This window comes from Passer domesticus, chromosome 6, assembly GCF_036417665.1.
Source record: "Passer domesticus isolate bPasDom1 chromosome 6, bPasDom1.hap1, whole genome shotgun sequence".
NCBI lineage: Eukaryota > Metazoa > Chordata > Aves > Passeriformes > Passeridae > Passer > Passer domesticus.
Window position 1 is genome coordinate 71,745,490 of NC_087479.1, and position 8,351 is coordinate 71,753,840.

Genomic DNA, 8,351 nt, shown 5'->3' on the forward strand with positions numbered 1-8,351 from the left:
TTTTGGGTCGTCTCGGATGGCGAGCTGCTGGGGTACGATGGTCCTTTCCCAGATCTGGAGTCCAAGGTAATTCCATGGATTGGTGTACTGTATTTTGTCCTCACGGATCTCGAATCCTGCCTTTTGTATGGTTTCAATAGTCTTTTTAACTGCTTTGTCCAAGTAAGCTTTTTCTGGTGCACAGACCAGGATATTGTCCATATAGTGATGGATGATTGCATCTGGGAATAGGTTCCGAACAGGAGACAGAATGTGAGCAACATACCACTGGCATATACTGGGACTGCACTTGAAACCTTGAGGAAGATAAAGCCAATGATATCTTTTGAGTGGAGCCTCTTTGTTAAGAGAGGGGACGGAGAAAGCAAACCGTGGAGCGTCCTGGGGATGCAGCGGCATGCTGAAGAAACAGTCTTTAATATCAATGATAGCAAGTGTGCAGTCTCTAGGCAGCATCGATGGTGAGGGCAGGCCAGGCTGAAGGGGACCCATGTCCTTGATGACATCGTTGATTCTGGGAAGATTGTGGAGGAGCCTCCACCTGTCCGTTCCAGGCTTTTGTAGTACGAAGACTGGAGAATTCCAAGGGTTGGTGGTCTCTACAATGTGGCCTTTGGCGAGCTGTTCATCCACAGGGGCATGTAGTGCGCGCAGTTTGACTTTAGAGAAGGGCCACTGCTCGATCCAGATCGGGTTATGGCATTTCCAGCTGAGATGAGGAGTGTCTGGCAGTGCGCGCTCCTCAGTGGCCCCAATTAGAAATCCGGACTGGGAATACATAGGGAGGCACCCCACTGACATAAAATGTCCTGTCCATACAAGATGATGGGGGCCCTTACCACAAATGGGCAGATGGTTGCCAGCTTGCCTTCAGGCCCTTCGACGAGGATGTTGTTCTTGCTCTGCATGGAAACTGTACCTCCACCGATCCCTGTGATCATGCCTGCCACAGGTTGTAGATCCCAGTGTGCTGGCCATTCTGAGCGAGCGATGATGGTCACGTCTGCACCGGTGTCCAGCATCCCTGGTAGGTGGATCTTTTCTCCTCAGCAGATAAGACTGCACTCGATGACAGACTTACTTGGTCCCACAACTTGTGTCCACATTGCTGTGGGGTTGAGAAGAAGCTGTTCCCTGTGATTCTTAGGGAGTAGAAAGGCCTGTGGAAACGGAGTACCCTTTGGAAGAAAATATGGTAAATCTGTGCAGTACACCTGGACAAAGATTTCTTGTCCCGTTTGCACTGCTTGTACTTCTGTAACAACAAATATTTCCTTTGGGCTATGGAGAGTATCACCTATAATTAGGATGTTAGAAGGACCACCTTTTGGCCCACGTTTGCCTGTGGGAACACGATAAACATTGTCATTTTTAAAGTCAATGGACAGTGCAGTTACCAGCTGGCGGCGCGTTCCCTTTGGTATCGCTCCGTGTGTTGGGTCCTCCTCATGTGGTCTGGAATCTCCTGGGATGGTGCGTGACTGGGTCTGGATGGCCTTTGATTTGGTGTCCTTGCGTGGGGCCCCACCACGCTCCACTGGAAGTTTCCCGGGCGCTGCTGATAGTACTGCTGATTTTGGGGCCTTTGGTGGAAATTGCGAGGGTACCGGGTAGGTGACCTCTTTGGACAGTCCTTTATAAAATGTCCAAAATCTCCGCAGTGGTAGCAGCGGACCTGGTCTTTAGAAGCTATTACTGCATATGCACTAGAAACTCCTTCTGCAATACCCTTAGCAACTGCTTGGGCCACTGTATCTTCAGTGGACAGGTGGCATGTGCAGCTTTCCAGCATTTGCTCTATGGTAGGTTCTGTGTCTAAGGGTAAGGCTCTCAGAATTGCTTTACATTTTTCATTCGAGTTACTCATGGCAAGTTTACACAACAGCTCTTTTCTTACCTCTGTGCTCTCTATCTGTTTTTCCAGAGCATCCTTAATTCTATCCTCAAATTTGATAAAGCTTTCATCTATTCCTTGTTTAATAGTAGAAAAATATTGGGTAGGGATAGAGTCATCAGGGGTAAGAAGTAAGGAGGTTTTTGCTGCTATAGCCACGTCTTGTAGTGTCACCTTAGGTAAAGTATCAGCTTGGTCAGAGGGTTTCTGCAAATCCCCTTCACCAGCCAGCTGTTCGACTGTAAAGTTTGACTTATCAGCATCTGTGGCGTAGTTATCTGATAATGTTTTTAATTGCTTTTTCCAATGCCTTTCCCGAAGCATGTACTCAGTGGGAGAAAGGAGGCACTGAGCAATATTTTTAATATCGTGAGGTACCAGAACATGTGCTGAGAACATAGCCTCTAGGAAATTTCTAAAAATATGTGAACTTCTTCCATGTTCTTTGGCTGTGTTTCTTAATTGCACGAGTTCTTTATTTGTAATAGGTTCCCATGTCTTTCTAGTAGTAGCACCCCCTCTTTTTCCCTTCTTATAATCTACTGGAAAGGCACTAATTCTCTGAGCTAATTGCCACTCCCCTGCCTGCGTCACTTCCATTTTTATTTTTGCCCATGGATCAATAGACTCTATTTCCAAATCAGAATCGCTGTCACTGCTGTCATCAGATGCCAGCAAGTGAGAGCTATCAGGCAGTGCCTTATGTTTTTTATGGCAGGCTGGAGCAACATTTGGCAGAGGTGCATATGGCTGGACAGGGTGTAAGGCAGCACTTGGCAGAACGTGGCTACAGGGAGGCAGCAGGGCTGGAGTGGCTGTGCAATGTGTGATACAGCATGCACAGGACTGGGGGGCGTGGGGAGGGGGGGCAGAACTGAAGGAAGTCTGGGGGGTCAAGACTGGGGGTCCCTGAGGGTGGGTGTGTGCCTGGGTGTGGGGGCAGGGGAGGTGAGGGAGGGAGGAGGCGGCGGGACTGGAGGAGGGTGTAGCAGATACAGGGTGGCTTGGGTCTGGGGCGGATACGTGGGCGGGCACAATTCCAGCGGCAGGCAGAGGCGCAATGGTGGGGGCGGCGCGGGTACGCAGGCTGGCTGATCCCCTGCCGCAGCAGGGATGATGCCGGGGGCAGGGAAAGACACGAGGGTGGAGTGGGAAGTGAGGGCGGGAGGGGCGGGAGAGGGAGTGGGGGGGGCCACGGCAGGGACAGGAGGGACGGTAGAGGGAGTGGGGGGGGGCCCGGCAGGGTCGGGGGGAGCAGCGGGGGGAAGGGGTTTGGCTCGGTCCCAGCGGGAACTGGCGCAGATGCTCTCGGAGATAACACAGAGCAAGGAGGCGCGCAGGGTGTGGCTCCCGAGGGGCAGGCGGGGGGGAGGAGGGGGTGGGCAGCGGCCGTGGGCGCGGCAGGGTCGGGGGGGGGGTGCGGCGCAGACGGCAGGACGCTAGGACCCAGAGGAGTACTGGAATCCAGGGTGGAGGGAGTGTTATCTGCTCGATTAGCATTTGAAAGAGGTGCTTCTGTTAAGTCAGATAAGAGCTTCCCGTGTAGTTCAGCAGAAGTTAACCCTGAAGTTACTATCTTTTTGTTAGTTTTTTCTACAGCTTTAGTGATAGCGTGAAATATAGGTAAAAACCGGGTTACAGAAAAGTCTTGGTTAGTTTGAAACTTATATATCGTGGTCCCAATTGTATCCCAAAAGGAGTCTAAGGTAATAGTCTGTGTATTAGTATCTGGGAAGTGGCAGAGAATCCACTTTATAAATTTTTTCAGGTTAGTTTTTGAAAGGTTACCTTTAGAAAAGGAGAAGTTGTTAGAAGATAGGATTTCTAGTATTAATGAATATAAATCTCTCTCGTTCTGGGATCGCTTAAATGTACTAAGCTTTGATCCCATGTTTTCAGTCCCCACCAGCAGAAAAAAGAGAAAAAAGAAACAAAAAAAACCAAAAAAAAGGACCCAAGGAAAAAATATTTTGTGTGCAAGAAAGGCTGTGTTAAACTTACACTTCTTCAGCCAGTTGTGGGTCAAAGTTCTGCTGGGGGTCGTCTGCTTGTCAGCCTCCATGAACAAGTGTTCAGGTGTCAGTGTGCTGGTCGGCTGACCTCCTGTCTAGAAGAGTCCTTCTAAAACGGAGAGCTTCTTCTTCCAGGATTTCTGGCGCGGAGGCAGTGACAATTTCACGAAGAAATGCTGCTCCTCTGAGATGCCAGGTCTGGCATTCAGTTCCGCGTCCAGAATATCGCGGCGCTTCAGATGTTGGTCCAGGGGCCCCGGCTGTTCGGGCGTCCGCTATGTTCGGTGCGCCAGCTATGGCCAGGCTATTACCCTCAGGGCAGAAGCCCAGCGGGGAATGCCGGCCGGCCAGGATAGCTCAGCAGGGGGCTCAGGCAACCTAGGCAAGCTATAGTGATTTGCAGTCAGCTCTTTTGTGATTTCAGCTCTTTCAGCTTGCCTGGTGCCATCGCCCTAGGTGCCGTGCAGGAGACGCAGAGAGAGAGGGAGAAGCGCTGTATGGGTTCCGCGGGGTTCTTTTATTGGGGTCTCTGCGAAGGGTCCAGTGACAGCTCTTCTCCCGTGAACTGGGCAGAGTTAGGGCTTTTTATACCCTACAGGGGTTTTGAAAACTGTCCAATAGTAAGGGTCAGGGGAAAGTGACCTATGGGCTTACAGGGAGATAGCAGGGTCCGAAAGACAGAAGAGAGGGGCTTCTAAAGCCTTAGTCATGCTGACTTTGGCATTTCCTAGCTCAGGCTTCTGACCGCCAAGGAGGCCGTGCAGGCCCTATGCCTGCTACACATGGTGGTGTTTAATAGTACAACAGTGAGTGTTAGATGTGTTGCTTGTCTGCTTAGTTACAAGGAAAGTACATTTAATCTTTTGATTCCTTGGAAAATGCTTACTTGAAGACAGCTGGACTGGGAACAAAGTACCAAACAAACTATTTCATTTTGCTTTTTTCTTTTTATGATGAACAATTAAATAAAAAAGATACCAGTTCTGTTGATTAGCTAGAGCTTTGCAACACCTTCTGCTAACTTGCAGCAGATCTGGCTCTACAGAGAAATGAAAGAGTTCAGAGAAACAGATTTGCCTTTGCTTTTCCCCTTTTCCAATATTCTTTGTTTTACTCTTCCTGTCTTTTTCATTTCCTTTTTTTCTTTTGCTGTTTTTGTTATTTTCTCTCTCTCTCTGGCCAGAAAAGCCAGAGAAGCTGCAAGACAATGAGGCCCTCACCAAACAACAGGGTGGCATTCCCATTGCATTTGCTAGCTAGCCACATTAAATGCCGAAAAGTTGTTAATGTGATGGCAGAGGTATGAGCAAGCAGTCCAGCTGCCTCCTTCCCCTCCCTAAAGGGAAGGGAAAGGAGTACCTGCCTGCCTGGAAGCTCTGTAGGGTTGGGGATGAGATAGGGATGAGATTGCCTGACCTTGGTTTCCACAGAGGGGAAATCCGTGTTCTCAGGGCCCTTAAGCCTGACTTGTAAAGGCTGGCATGGTTGGCTGTGGCACAGTAATTGCCATTTAAATTACCTCTTGCCATCCACTACACGGATGACAACTTTCTGCTGCAGTGCCAGGCTCTCAAAGGCTGACACCCTGACTTCCTTTCCCAACCCTTAGGCTGAGAGGGGTGAATATGAGCATTAATGAATATGGAACTGGATCTGCTGCCTGCTCTAGCAATAAGGACATCAGAAATCCAGTTTACAGCCTGCCTTCTGTTGTCTGAGGAGGTTCTAAAGAACTTTTTACCAGTTTGGTTTTGTTAATTTCTAGTGCTTGTCAGTGTTTATGTACCATAACTTCCATTAAAATTATATATTAACCTTCCACCTTCAGAAGGTTCTATTGGAGAACCACTGGGGTATCAGGAAAAATGAATTATAAAAATCAGTTGTGAACAGAAAAAAGGGACTACTAAAAATGAAGATTTTAATTGACCATTTCAGTCTTCATCAGAATTTCGGTTGGTTCAAGGCAAAGTCAGTAAGAAAAAGCTGATTCCTAAAACGAGGGGTATGCTAGGCATTGCTTTATAGCTACAAAGAATTTCTCCATGCATTTTCTTATCTGGTTCCAGTTGTAAACCACTGAGTGTGAATCCTTTCTTTTGTTACTCTTTATGTAATTAAAGATAGTAATTCAGATTACAACATGTTCCTTTGTCCAAAGATTAGAGCAAGAGCTATGGAAGACAAGACTAAGCAGGGTCAAGCCATTTAGTGTCACATAATGTATCTTACAGCAGTTGCATTGTTGTTATCAAACTTACTCTAAATTGGCCCCTGTTTTGTCAAATAGCTGAGCTGTCTTTTATGCAATCTCGTTGTTAATTTCTTTGCAGTGGACCATCCTAAGGCTTCAGCCATGGGGATATTCACAGGGAAAAAGGCATGGAATGTATGTGGGGTTTTATTTGCTGCTCTTTGTTACTTGTTGCTCATGACTCAACTGCTGCTAGGAAAATGCATAATTTTTGGTGTCTGTATCATTCTGCATGTGCAAGAGGACACCGTTCATTTCACTCACACTACAAAGGATTCTAAGATAGAAATTTAATTTTGCATTCAACCTGAAGTTTGAAAGAAATTGGTTCTTTGAATCCAGGGCCACTGCAGTGCTCTTGGTCCAAGTTAGAATTTTATCTGACTGCTTGCTCCGTAGGCCAAAGAAAATAATCAGCAAACCTAAGAATATGTTCTATAGAGTGTGTTATAAGATAAGGAAGTAGGGCACAGATTCCAATCTTCAGTAGCCAAACCATGTGGAAATGTGAGAACTCCCTCAGCTATGTAAGATGAACTATCTAGCTCTCAGTTTGGCAACAGAAGACAGAATGCAGTGAAATTATTTGAAAACAATGAAGATCATTTAAATAAAAGCTGTGAGGCTTCAGAAGCTCAGTGTGGAAGACCACAACGTTTCCTACTGTCAATAAACTCAAATACCAGGTCATCACACACACTGGGGCATACTGTGAGTTGGAACAGACTGCAGGCAGGATGGCAGGGGAGGCAGGCAGGGCCCTGTTTGTAAGGCTGCTGTGACAAGAATGATGGTGGCTGGCTTTCATTTTGTGCAGATAGATTCTGAAGCCTTACAGGGTCCCCAGTTCAAAAGAATCCCTTTGGAGCGTAGTTTGGGCAGGCGGCCTCTCTCACTGCTGCACCAGGGGCTTGTGCCAGCTCCTGCAGGCAGCAACGGCGACGTGGGCAGGTGTTGTGGCCGTGGTGAGTGGTGTCCCCACACACGGAGCTGTGCCACTCCATGCGCTTTTGTAGGGGCAGTCACCTGCTCCCCACTCGCACAGCTGCGATCCTCCCCCTTCCACACACAGCTCCAAATATCCTCGCTGTCTGCAGCCCTTGCTGCTCCCCTGTGTGTGCCCAGTTGCACTCCCTGCCCCACTCCCTTTGGAAAAGCTTCTCTTCATCACACCTATTCTCCTACCTTACCCTGATTTGCCTCTTCTCTGGTCCTGAGCAGGAAATCAATATTCTGGGCATCTGTTGCTTCTGAACAGATCACTTGGAAACATTGATCTGGAAACATTTTCTGGGGAGAAAAGGTTTGTATGCCTCTGTTAAAAGCTCTGCCAAACAGAAAACACTGGGCAGAAAACACACCAGTGCCTCTTACAGAAAGCCTAAAATGTCAGAGGGAAAAGGAAAAGCAATACTCAATAAAAGTTGGAAAGTGAATATGATATCCAATTTCTGGGGAAATCGAGTCCTTTCTTTTCTTTTTCAGAATGGATTGGTTTACATCTGAAAATTTTTCCTTTTAAAATGGTTGTATATTTGAATTTATTTTCATTCATTTATTTCCAAGCCAATGTTTCTGTTGGTATCTAATGTTACTGATGATATAAATATTGCTGTTTTAAAGATGGCAAATTAGTACATGGAACTAATAGGAGCAGGTTCATTATCTTTGCAGTTAAGAGAGGTGAAATATATATATGCAGTGAGGTCCTTCAAACACATTTTGAAGTCTTTACTAAAATACAACTAAAAGGTATCACATGAAACAATATACCCCATTAAAATCTCACCATATACTCTTGCTATGAACATCTTCCCTTCCTAGCACAAAATTTAGAAATCTCTGGAATCACTTACATCTTTTTCTCTGCAAAACAATTCAGAATTCCAAGGACAGATATGATGGAATTATTCTGGGTCTCATTGCAGATGAAAAAATCTCCTCTGTTCTTATTAAAAATAACCATTATTATTTCATCAGGTAATGTCAGTAGCAAAACCACAGAATTCTGTTTGGTTGCCATTCAATGAGTTTAGAATAGAAAATTAGCTCCTTTTCCTCAGATATTTGAAAGTAAATCTGGATTTCCCTAAAGATTTGAAAGTAAATATCCTCTGGAAATCTGGCAAGATAAAGGAGCTTCAGACAATACCAAATTAAAGCCCAGCAGACACAGTTCTTACATTGTTGC